The following is a 12,291-nucleotide window of genomic DNA, read 5'->3' on the forward strand; positions in this document are numbered from 1 at the left end:
GGAATGAACAGAATCAGACAATTTGTAAGTAATTACTCATCACAATAAGTATGGTTTATAACAGAAAGGTATTTAAAACTGATCTACTGACTAATGTCGGTTTCATCTACATCTAACGTTGAATGACATGTGACATCGGATAACAGAATGGTTATAAATGCCTGGGTTTTGCTTTACATCAAAGCCTGTGTGAACATCGTTAAATATGTTAGATTAAAAACTAAAACTTTAAAGTTTGCATTTCTCTCGGAAAACAAGCATTAATATACCAAACGAAAGGTTGTAACGGATAAACTTAAAACATGGAATCAGTGCTTCTTTTTCGTCTTACGGAGAAACCTGCATGGCCACTGATAAACTCATCATATCAAAAACTAGAACGTTACAGTTTGCGACACTCTGGAGAGTAGTTCTAATTGTCTCCGCTTTAGCAAATGAAATGGATATTTGGCAACTTCTTAATTCCACTAGTGTTCATTATGAACTGAATCGGAAAAGAAAATGTAAAACTGTAAATACTAAAATCCAAAACTTCTTTATCTTTGTTCAGAATAAAATTCATATTTTACACTTTTGTTAAAGAGAATACTCTAATTGCATAGTTACTGGAAACCCCCTCCAATGGTTAACCTATTTGTACAGCTCTTATTCTAACATGATAAAGACAAACTATGACTGAACTTACCTTCTAAAAATACTGAAAAAATTGTTGAACGATAGTTTCTTCACTTTAAAAAATATTAATGTTTATTCAATGTTACTGTTTTACACAGAAAGCTTTCATTGTTCGTGATTGGTCAGAGCGTCACCCTTGCGTCAGTGATGCCATATCTATATTGTGAGTGATTTTGTTTTTGTAAATTCCCGAATATTTCAAACAATGTTGTTACATTTACTTGTAAAACAACACTAATGTGACAAATGTCATACGCTTGTATGGCACTTGTTTGTAGTCCGATTATACATACATAACCGTGAAATGGGAAATCGTGTCAAAAACAAATGGAGGTATCCCTGCGCAACGCATAAATGTGCTTCCTTACTTAAAAATAACTTCAGTTAGTTCAGTAGATCAACTTTTGGAGATTGGTCTTAGCACACTAGATTTGTAGTTGTAGTTCATACCTCTAATATATAACTACAACTACGTCGCCCCTTCCTGAAATGATATATTGGAAGTGAATCTGATATATAACCCTGACATATGCCGCAAATGGTAAACAAAATCTTACTGATAGAATAAGACTGACTTCAGTAAGGGAACACACCAAGTTTGCAGGTATTTTGGCTACGGCACACACTCTGGAAGGTTAACAATGGCAACATCGTTTGTGTTCGATTTTTCAAAGTAAGTAACAAAATATACATGTAATAATGAAGGAATTAGTTACACAGTAGCATTTATATCAAACTGCAGGATGTTCACACATATAGTTTTGATAACATGTACGAATATCTGGGGAAACTGGTGGTACGATAGTTTGAACCGGTCGACGGCTGCGTTGTTGAAGGTGCGTGAGGAATGGCAGCTACAATATTTTTACGAAGTGAGAGTTATAGTGTTAACACAGGATATTGGAATGATTTTGTCATTTTAATTTTGTGTATATAGGTACTTTAGTTTATATTTTAAGATGGAATTCGGCAGTTTTCGAGAAATGACACTAGAGGGGTGGTTCACAAATGGAAAATGCTTAGTTCTGACTAAGTATATTAGATTGACACCGTAATGCATTTGAGATCAAATTTCAACGCGGAAAAATCTTTTCTGGACACATCGACAACTATATTAGCTTGACCTAATTTGATAAATTCTTATGGATGGCGTTCCTACATAATTAGGACTGTACCTAAAGGTTAGGAGAGAAATAGGACAGTGCCTCCCTATCTCACATATTAAGAAACTCAGTTTTGTGGCAGTCTATATGTAATAATTTCCAAAATCATTATTTTTTGTCTGTATCCATTGGGACGGGCAGGTCTGATGACTCATCTTTAACCCAGAAACGGTACTGTGTACCATGTTTATTAATAACGGAACTTTGTTTTAGTAGACACATTCCTAGCCTTAGGCTTACTAATCTTGTGTTTACGCGAAACGTGATGTAAATATTACTATACCATTTAAAATATGGCAGATATCAGCATGAAATTTTGTACTGCTTTGCCGTTTCCGGTTTAACATTACTATTGACGACAATTCAGTTTGTGACTAACGGTTTTACGAAACCAAAGAATTAGCACTTCGCAATCATTAATGCCCCTACACCGTTCAGTACATAGTAGTTGGTAAGACAGAGAGGGAAAGGTAGGAGAGAGAGAGAGAGAGAGAGAGAGAGAGAGAGAGAGAGAGAGAGAGAGAGAGAGAGAGAGAGAGAGAGAGATGGGGGATAAAACTTAAAACTAGAGAGGAAGAGTAAAATAGAGAGGTAGACGGAAAAGGGAAATATAGAGACAGAAAAAGAGTGTTTCAGTGCCCCTATCTTGGGCCTCAATTTTCGACTCCAATTTCCCATGGTCTTCTCTTCTCCTTTAATTTTCCTTCTCTCCTCCATTTCCTCTTATCATCCATTTCGTACTGAAAAAAAAAAATGAAAAACTGACTTTGTGCCAGTCATGAATGGTTTAGGGAAGTTATGAGAACGGTATCCACTTATCTAGTTGTCTAGCCTTTACCCCTCAACACCTGAGGTGTGGACTATTTCTCCCCAACATACGACAGGCTTGCTATTGACAGTAATAATAATAATAATAAAAAGTGCACCTTTAATAGGGGCATTAAAGCTTGCCCCTCTAACAAATGGCCACAGTGATTTTAATTCCTTCGGTTCCCTGACCTTAGGTTCTTTTACCGTGACTCTGAACATTACTATAACCACCTCCTCAATGCCTAATATCACCTTAGTACATCCAAGCTACCCACACAGATCATTACACAGCATACATAAAGCATTCTTCCTCTCTCTCCACTCTATCTCCACAGTCTTCTTCATCTGCTACCTCCTTCTCATTATAACTACTCCAGCATCTTTTCAGTCCATCTCTCTGCAGTACTACACTCCCTCTTCCACAAGACCCGACCCTTCTATTATCCCTTACCTCTACAACCTTCTGAGTACTCTGTGTAGTCAAGTGGGATTACTTACTCTGACTTAGTTACTTACACCTTACTCTGACATTCTCTAATTCCAGCAATGCCTCCAAAAATAAATAGGCAATGTTTCCTTCTGCAGCCGCCCTTATAGCTCCCGCCTTGCTAGAGTTACATCCGACTCTCAAGCTAAAGCCTTATCTACTCTTATGTCACTGGCTAGCCTTATCCCTTCCTCAATACTTGTACTGGAACTGTATCTCCCCAGCAAACTGCCCTATCTATGACAAGGATTGGTCAGACTGGTGATTGTGAAGCAATATCAGTATAACTAGAGGCTAGAGGCCGCCACAAGTCCTCCACCAATATTACCAAAATTACTCCATAGACATGACCTCCCACATGTAAAAATTGGACAGTCCCTCCCTATCCAACCTTATATCTCCCTCACCGTCAATGTAGAAGTCTTGGTGTTTAAGCCACTCTGTCAGGCACTACCACTCCACAGCTTGGAGTGGTAATGCCCAACCTGATCATGCATGTATGCCAATAGTGTTGGCGCCCTTAATGTATTTTATAGGGGCTGCCCTACATCAAAGTTTGAGTCTGAGTAGTCAATTCTCAGATTCAAACTTAGGAAGCACGCAGATGAGTTTTCCTACTCCCTGCTCCAATGCTTTCATTCACTCCCTCCCTCTCCCTTCTATGATGTTTGGACATTCCCCTCATAGTATTTTCTTTATCCCATTTCTACCCCTACCTTTTCCATTCAGGTTCTTTGGCCATTCTGAATCTGGACTCCTCAATCTCTACCACAATACTACTTCCTCACTCCAATCTCTATTTCCCTGGTGGATCAACCTTGTACATCTCAAACTATTGAGCTCAGTGCCCCAACGGCCCTGCACCCTAATAGGATCTGAGATGATCTGGCCACTTTCTGAGTGGACTGTAGTCACCTGTGAGGAGAGCTTGGATTTCAGCTTTCATAGGGCTTGGGAGGACAACTAATTTTCCAATAAATGATCTCTGCAAGACTCCTAATAAACTGGCCCGTGTCCTGTGCACTAGGGAATGATGCAAATTGTGATACCCTATCAGATGAGCTGTGCAACAAACTTCTGTGGCTTCCAGTGGTTCCTGTGAGAAAAATTTTGTCACTCAGGCATTCACCAATTGATTCTTGAGCTCCATCGAGTGATACATGCTTGAAGGTGTTCCACAGAAGTACGGGGTCTGTCAGGTTGCATAGCGGTGCTAAACGACCAGAGAGTGCCTCAGCAAACCCACTGGGCACACTCCCCTTCCTTCAACCTGTCCACATAAAACACCTTAGGGTCATTGGATTGTCTATGAGTTCTGAAGTGGACTTGGAAGGTAGCCACAACTAATATACGATCAGAACCACAGAACTCGGTACTCTGATACACCCTGCAGGATCCTTCAGTGAGTGATAATGAGGATGTCGTTGTCCTTGGCCGCATTACCACGTCCAATGATGTGGGTCAGTGTTGACACTAAAAGCCAAAAATCCTCAGTTTCTTGGACCTTGCAAAATCTCGGAATAAGAGGCTATTCTTGCTGCTGACACCAACTCCCGAGCCATGAGGACTGACAAATATATAGCCAGCTTGATCGCAGCTTGATCGCCACTACCAGCCACCTCAGTTCCCTTGACTAGTGGTATGGCAATGGATTTGCATCCGCCATAGACTGGTGTCAATCATCTCTTTAAGGAGCTTTTGGGTGTAGGTGTGAGTGCCCACAGGTATGGCTGGTGTGCTGGAGATCGACGGGGAGAGCCGGGGCGGCTCCCCCGACGGCTAAGGCCTGGGTAGGCCTTGTTGCTGCTTGCTGTGTCTTTCTCGGCTGGAGGATCGTGAGTGGTGAACTCGGTCTGGGTGCCGGAGCTTAAGTGGGTCTGAGCTGTGCCAGCCACCCGGGAACGAGGGGAGCCTGCGGTCCAATAGGCGAGCCGTGAGGTGTCCATGGTCAACCAATCAGGTCTCGGTATGCGTCGTCGAGAAGCTGCTGATGGTGAGGGCGAGAGGACAGACTGTGGACCTGGACCCAACCTGGGGGGGAAGTATACTGCGCTGCAGGTTGCGGGGGCCGGCTACAGTGGCAACCGATCATCCTGTCGCAAAGAGCTGATGCTCTAAGCCCCCACCCTGACATTCTCCTAGAAGTGATGCTGGCCTTGGGCTTTGCTTCACAAGCTTCATGCCAGGTTGGCTGCCACTGGGAAGTGGATGGGACAGGTAAACCCACCTCCGAGTCCCTGTAGTTGCCAATTCAGAGGGATCCACAGCCTGCCTTATTTGCTGGGTTTGCCCTCCCCAAAGCACCACTATCTTCATGTTTCACTGCCATTTGGTTTCTCTTGGGGAGGTGGACTGGCAAGGCCTGTCTCCCTACATCCACCCATTAATCCTAGGGGGTAAGGGGGCACGAGTTAGTACAAAGCCAGGGTATGTTCACACTCCAGTAGGTCATGTCTCCATTTCTATAGGGTCTCCTGCTGCTCCAAGAGCCTCCACAGTTCAGCCTAGTACCGCAAAGTAGTTTCCATTGGTGACCACGAGGTACTACTGAAGTTTTAATGATGAAGATGCCTCACATCTCCCTGCGAATGAAGCACCCACCTGTCCTTTTACCAATCTCTACCTTACCCGTATGGACATCCTTGCAGAATCCCACACTTCTTCCATTGACAACTTTGTTCTAATCTCCCTTATTAATTCCTACCTTAGACCATTTACTCAACCACTCTACCCTCGCCCCTCTTTGACCCTTTCACTGTCATGCTATCGTGAACTGCTGTACTTTTGATTTTTTAGCATCAACAACACCCGCTTTTTTATCCTTAACACGGGTACTCAAAAACAAACCTTATAGCCCATTCATCACCATTGTTTATTGCAGTGTTGGGGAAGGTGGCAGAGGTGGCATACAGCCTGAGTAGCTGCTTGATGTTTAACCTCAGATGAGCTGTCTAAATGGCCACTGCCATTGTGGGAACTGAAGTCGATACTTCGTAGAGTTGATGTGACCTAGCAGTTGCACAATTAATGAGTTTAAGTACCCCTATTGTGTTTACTGGTCAGACTGCGGGAATAGTCATCTCTAGGAAGTAACCATAGGATTTAGCCTTCGGTAGTAGAGGTAACTTCTACCCAATATATGTAATAATTTACAGACGTGAGAGAAGTATTTAATCCCAGACTTGCTCATACAAGACACTAGATGCCATCGGTGTATGCTTAGCTCAGTGGGCTAGCAATTGGGACCTGTATTAATCTCTCAGCAATATCATCAGCAAGTGGTCTAGTCATACTTAGCCACATTATGATATGGGCAGGTTACCCTCAGCAGATGTTTGTGGTTGACCAACCAAAAATTTAGAAATAAGGGATGTAATCTGGGTGCTGGACTTGCCCACCGGTGAATTATCTGCACAACCTTGCTGAGCTGCTAAAGGATAATGGTGAATCCATGTCTCATGGTATCACGTTATTGGATTGGCTGATGCCTGTCCTGCTGCCACCAGAAAGGTAGGACAAAACACTGGACCTCTTCTAGTTCATGATTGGATGATTCCCGAGGAAACGCTGGCTAATTGGTTGCTCTACCATCGTCACCCATGAGCCAGAACCACAGCAACTCCAGACATGAGCAAGATTATTTGTGGATGATCTTGTATCAGAGGAATGTTATATGACAGGGCATAAGATCTCTGCAGCCAAGTCGATGGCCTTGGCTCTGAGATTTAATGCCCATTGCATAAGTCTGTATTTCTAAGGAAAGGACCTATAGTGGGTTAAGGTCTTCCAGTACCTTGGGGTATGGGTTGACCAAAACCTCTCCTGAAAGGTCCTGTACCTGGTTGACTGAACCAAGGTAAGACTGTCTGATATGAGAACAATTACTGGGAAATATATAAGAATAAGGCATAAAGTACTGAGATTCCATGTACATGGTGTTAGTCTCATTGTGGACTATGCTTTTGTTGCCCTCATCACTGCCAAGCCAAGACTTAGAGACAAACTGAAGACAGCCTAAAAAGTGAAGCTGCCAGGATCATTTTAAATGTCCCTAGGGGGAACAAAGTTTCTCAACCTCTGCTACACTTTTTCAGTATCAATACTTTCAACTTGCCTCCTTGCTATACAGCCTGACTGATTTTTTTTGAGTGGATGATGAGTGGATTGACCTTACAATCGACGATTGTGCCTCAGTAAACACCACGACAATCTTGTGTCCGTCGAACAATGGTCGCTGTCTTCAGCATAGAACTGCTACTCTTTCATAAAGGCACTGTAGTAGTTAGCACATAGAAACCAAGAACATCCTGAATTTGGGGGTGTTACTCAACTCCAGTAAACCTTGGTTATAGCTTCTTTCCCATTACTTCAGGAGTGAGGCAAGGCTGTATCCTTGCACCAACACTTTTCAATACTTGCATGGACTGGATAAAGGGCAGAGCTACTGTCCAAACTCATTATGGAGCAACACTGGGCAATATCAATGTTACCGACCTTAGCTTTGCTGCTGATGTTATTCTGAGTCCTTAGGATCCTTAGTGGTGGATCTAGATGCATCTAGTAATGAATGCAGAGAGCTTTACCTACTTTGGTATTGTAGTTCATAACTCTGGGCTGTCAGACCAGGAAGTCAACAGATGGATTAGCCTGGCAGCAGAGGATATGAACTCTCTCGACAAGAGTATTGGGAGATGCCAGTACCTGTGCAGAAGGACCAAGCTGTGAGTCTTCAAGGCCCTGATAATGCCAGTTTTGCTAATAGGTAGTGAAACCTGGACACTATCCTGTGCCTTGGAGTTACATCTTGATGCCTTTTGTAATAGGTCCTTGCGCCAGATCATGGGGACCATGTGCCAAACCAACAGCTGTACAGTGAGACTGGCACAGGACCTATTACCTGCACAATCGGTGATCGCCAACTCAGGCTATACAGCCATCTGTCTCGCTTCCCTCAGGATGATCCTGTCATGGCTTGGGTAGAACGATCAAACCTGTCGTGAGGAGCTTGAGATGGGCTGAGCCCCTCCCTGGCGACTTGCCATGAGGGACCCTTGTAGGTACAAAGGGTGGATGCGGCTATGCGCCTCCGTCATGATTAAGATGATACTCCAGTGTTTCCATTGAGTTTCATAGCCACCACAGCATGCCCATTTGCTGTGGGTAATTAGGGGTCAACATGATATAATGCACTCCCCATTGCTGAAGGAAGGCTCGTAATTCCTGGTTGGAAAATTCAGGTGCTTCATTGGTGCGCTGATATACTAGCACACATAGATTAAAGAACTTGTAGAAAAAAATAACCGTCATTGAAACTGCAACATAGTTCCATATTAGATGACAAGCCAGCTGGAGAGTCAGTCCACATATGAGGCGACAATAGGCCAACTAGATAGCCAGTCAACATACAATCTTGACATAATTGTCAACTTTGGCATTGAAAGCACGATCATTCAATATTGGGTGACTCACAGGAGACCAGAAAAGGGCATTAGGAATGTACAACTTACCTGCATGTCATATTGCGGTAAATAAGTAGTGGTATCTTCTTCATTTTCTGCAGTCGAAGGTTTTCAATTGCGTCTAGGGAGTAGAATGGGAACAGTAACCAGTTGACAGTTATCTGTCATCAAACTGGCATGCTTACATCCTCAAAAGTAAAACTTGCCCTTGTTGGCAGCTTACATATTCAGCTCGCATTCTGTCTCTGTATCTATTTGGAAATGGAATCACATTGCATCATCTTATATCTTGTCATCATGGTCATGCAGCACATAAATGAGGCCACCAAAACTGAAGTGAAGGCATTGTGGGCTGCAGAATGGTGTGTCATTGGCTGTGAAATTGACTGTGGACTAATAATTCTAATCGCTGTAGTGCCCAAAAGGGATGGTTAGGCTGAGAGACTTGCTTGTTAAATTAAGACAGGTCAGTGGTGATATAAGCACCATCATTATACTTCGAAACAATTTACATTTCATGACACCATCTAAGGGATGGAAAGATGTCCACATATATGTCAGGGATGATGATATATCAGCCTGAAGATCCACCATGCTGAATGAATGTGGAATTTGGGCAAAGACCCCCCCCCTCCCCCCAATCCCTTGCTCATTGTCATGAAATGGAGACAGGCCCAATGTAAGGGATCCCGCCTACCTTGGACCTCGGCCCTCCTCAACTAATTTTGCATATTCTTTTCTTCTCCCCTTCCCTTTTCATTCTATTTTTTATCCCCTTCTATCCTCATCCTAAAGTGTGAGAGCTGTGCTGAAAGGATGAAAGGCTAGCTTTGTGTCAGTCCTGAACAGCCTTCATACTTTGCTCTTCTCTCTTTACCCTTTTCACTACCATACTAACATACATAACCTTATGAACCAAAAGAATTCGTTACCTGGGTGCTTTACCCCCAGGGTTCACTGTATTGCTATATTTTGAATATGATAATGACCTTAGATGTTGACGTGGTAGAACATTTTTAGTAAATAACATGGGTATTTGTTGAGTGTTGTAAAGAGTTAATTGGGTAATAATAACAGCTTAAAGATTTTGATATGTAAATTTCTTAATTTTTCACATTTGAAATTGGGCACACTACAGCTCAACTGCTTAAAGATTGTGAGGTAAGAAGTATGCCCAAAATGGAAAATGCAAAGCCAAATGTCTTAGCATTTGTGTATCATTTTATTATTATTTTTTAAAATATACACAAGGCTGATCAGTTTGACCTTTACAAAAAAACTTATAACATATTTTAAAAGAGTGAAACATATACTTCATATCCCATGTCAACAGTACTGATTTATAGCAGTGATATTTGAATGAGGATATGTCATGCTGTGTAGACATGGCATTGCAATTTATGAATGAATGTATCCCAAGAAAACGAGGGCTTTAAGGTACTGTCGTTATTATTTTGGAAACAACACAGTGCTTAGACGGAAGGGATGTGACGGAGGAAGCGATGAAATAAAAAGGAGATGAAACAGCTCATAAAGGATTAAAAGAAGTCACATTTAGTGGTCTTCTCTTCAACACTGCCGTTGCATGGGACGATTAAAACCTTAAGAAGAAGAAGAAGAAGAAGAAAAAAAAATGCTCATTCGTCTGAAAAAATAACAAAGCAAATAAAGACATATAGCATACTGCTCTAATGAACTTAAATGCACGTCTTATTGCAAAACAACTCTAAACACTCTGAAATGATCATTACTATTATACTTCTTTTAAAATCATGGTAATGATAATGGTAATGGTAATGTTCTGCCAATGGTTTGTGAATGACGCAATGATCTAGTAGACAGGTATATAGTGGATGATCATATAAGAGCTGGGTAGGAGAGCAACCAATGTTGTTGGGGCTATTCTGCAGTTCTAGGAGTCTGTGATCAAAGGTCTTGCAGTCCCTGTTGCTGGAAGGGGCCATTTTAAAGGGCTTATGTGAAGTAATAACTGAAAATTTCAAAAAAAGAGAATTAGCTCGCAATCCATCTCTCTAATAAGAGTAAAAAAGGAAATCTGAAAATAATTCCCCAAAATTGATTTATTTCGATTTTCCGACGTCAAGTTATATTTTCCCGTGAAAATCCGGAACCCGGATGTGTGACGTCAATTCCAGAACACAATCACAGCACTCTGCATTCAATACATTGTACTACATGGCGGACTCACTACAAGACTACAGCGGCAGTGAAACCAGTTAAGTTTCATCGCATTATTCCAACGAGGACATTGGTATAAGTTCTTCAGAGGGTGCCAAAGAGTTGGAAGAAGAAGAGGAATGTCAAGGGTTGATGGTTGTTGGACCGTGCATGCAGGAGCCCGACGCTGTGGATGTCGTGGAAGTTGTGCCAAACCAGCCAGACATGGAGTGGCGTCGAGACCGAAGAGATTGAATGAATGGTAATTTTCTAAATGATTTTTTATAGTCGAACGTTTGATCCCGCTTCTGTATGGTACAAAATTTATGCAGGCTGTACCTGTGGTGCAGGCCTACATTCATTCGCGAGTGGAGGGGCATCAGTATTTATTTGTGTTGTGCTTTTTGGGGTGTACCTACCTTACCTCTATGTAGTAATATATGCACACTTGCAATGCACTCGGCATACTGTGTTGTACCCACGCAATGAATGTTTGCTACTCCGCTCTTTGAGTTTGTTTTCCACTGGTGATTATGACAAATATAAATTGGAAATGTCCTACTGTCTTGCAAATCCCATGTCGTAAGCCATTCTGTTCACAAAGCAATCGGGCTCGAAGTGTTTCAGGCAAATTATGCTGGTTGGCACAGGCTAAAAGTAGCTCCGCTTGGCATGCACAAAATGTATCCACTTCCTTGCTCTGTCACGGTCTTTTGGCCATTCAAATTGCTGGTGACATGAATGGGAACCATGAATTGCTACACAACGCCGTGGCATCCTGTGTTACAAACTTTAATAGCTTGAAACTGGGACAATTCTGTGATATCCTTGACTCGCGTTGACTGTGTATATCATGCTATTAAACATTATTGAATAATATTCAAAGAAAAAACTATGCACTATAATTATTTCACATATCATCATCATCCGGAGCTAACGCCGACGGCGCATAGCCGCGTCCACCTTTTGGGATCCCTCATGGCAAGTCGCCAGGCAGGGGCCCGGCCCATCTCGAGCTCTTCCCGACAGGTTTGATCGATCTGCCGAAGCCACGACCTCCTAGGTCGTCCCACAGGCCTCCACCCAGGGTTGTCTCTTACAGAGACAACCTGATGAGCAGGATCAGCCTGTGGAAAGCAAGCCAGGTGGCCATATAGCCTGAGTTGGCGATCCTGGATTGCGCAAGTAATAGGTCCTGTGCCAGTCTCAAAGTGCAGCCGTTGGTTAGACACAAGGTCCCACCAACAGTACCCCATGATCCAAGGCAAAGAACCTATTACAAAAGGCATCAAGACGAGACCAGTGCACTGGATAATGTCCAGGTTTCACTACCGTAAAGTAAAACTGGCATAACCAGGGCCCTGAAAACCCGTAGCTTGGTCCTTCTGCACAGGTACCATCATCTCCAGATGCTCCTGTTGAGAGAGTCCATGACCCATGCTGCCAAGCCAATCTGTCTGCTGACTTCATGGTCTGACAACCCAGAGTTATGAACTGCACTACCAAGGTATGTAAAGCT

General features: G+C 42.7%; 1 protein-coding gene across 4 annotated transcripts in view; it reads right to left on the bottom strand.

Annotated features, from left to right (window-relative positions):
* The window catches only part of LOC113823045 (uncharacterized), a 78,019-nt gene extending 76,502 nt beyond the window's left edge, over positions 1-1,517 (bottom strand). For 2 of the 4 annotated variants that reach the window (XM_027375643.2, XM_027375641.2), the window contains exon 1: positions 686-1,320. The gene's annotated coding sequence lies outside the window, so the exon portion shown is untranslated. Of the gene's footprint in view, positions 1-685; positions 1,321-1,391 lie in introns of those variants that run through there. The other 2 variants (XM_070141525.1, XM_070141533.1) reach the window with 2 other exon arrangements.
* Between the last annotated feature and the right edge of the window lie 10,774 nt (positions 1,518-12,291).

This window comes from Penaeus vannamei, chromosome 3, assembly GCF_042767895.1.
Source record: "Penaeus vannamei isolate JL-2024 chromosome 3, ASM4276789v1, whole genome shotgun sequence".
In the NCBI taxonomy this organism is placed as follows: Eukaryota; Metazoa; Arthropoda; class Malacostraca; order Decapoda; family Penaeidae; genus Penaeus; species Penaeus vannamei.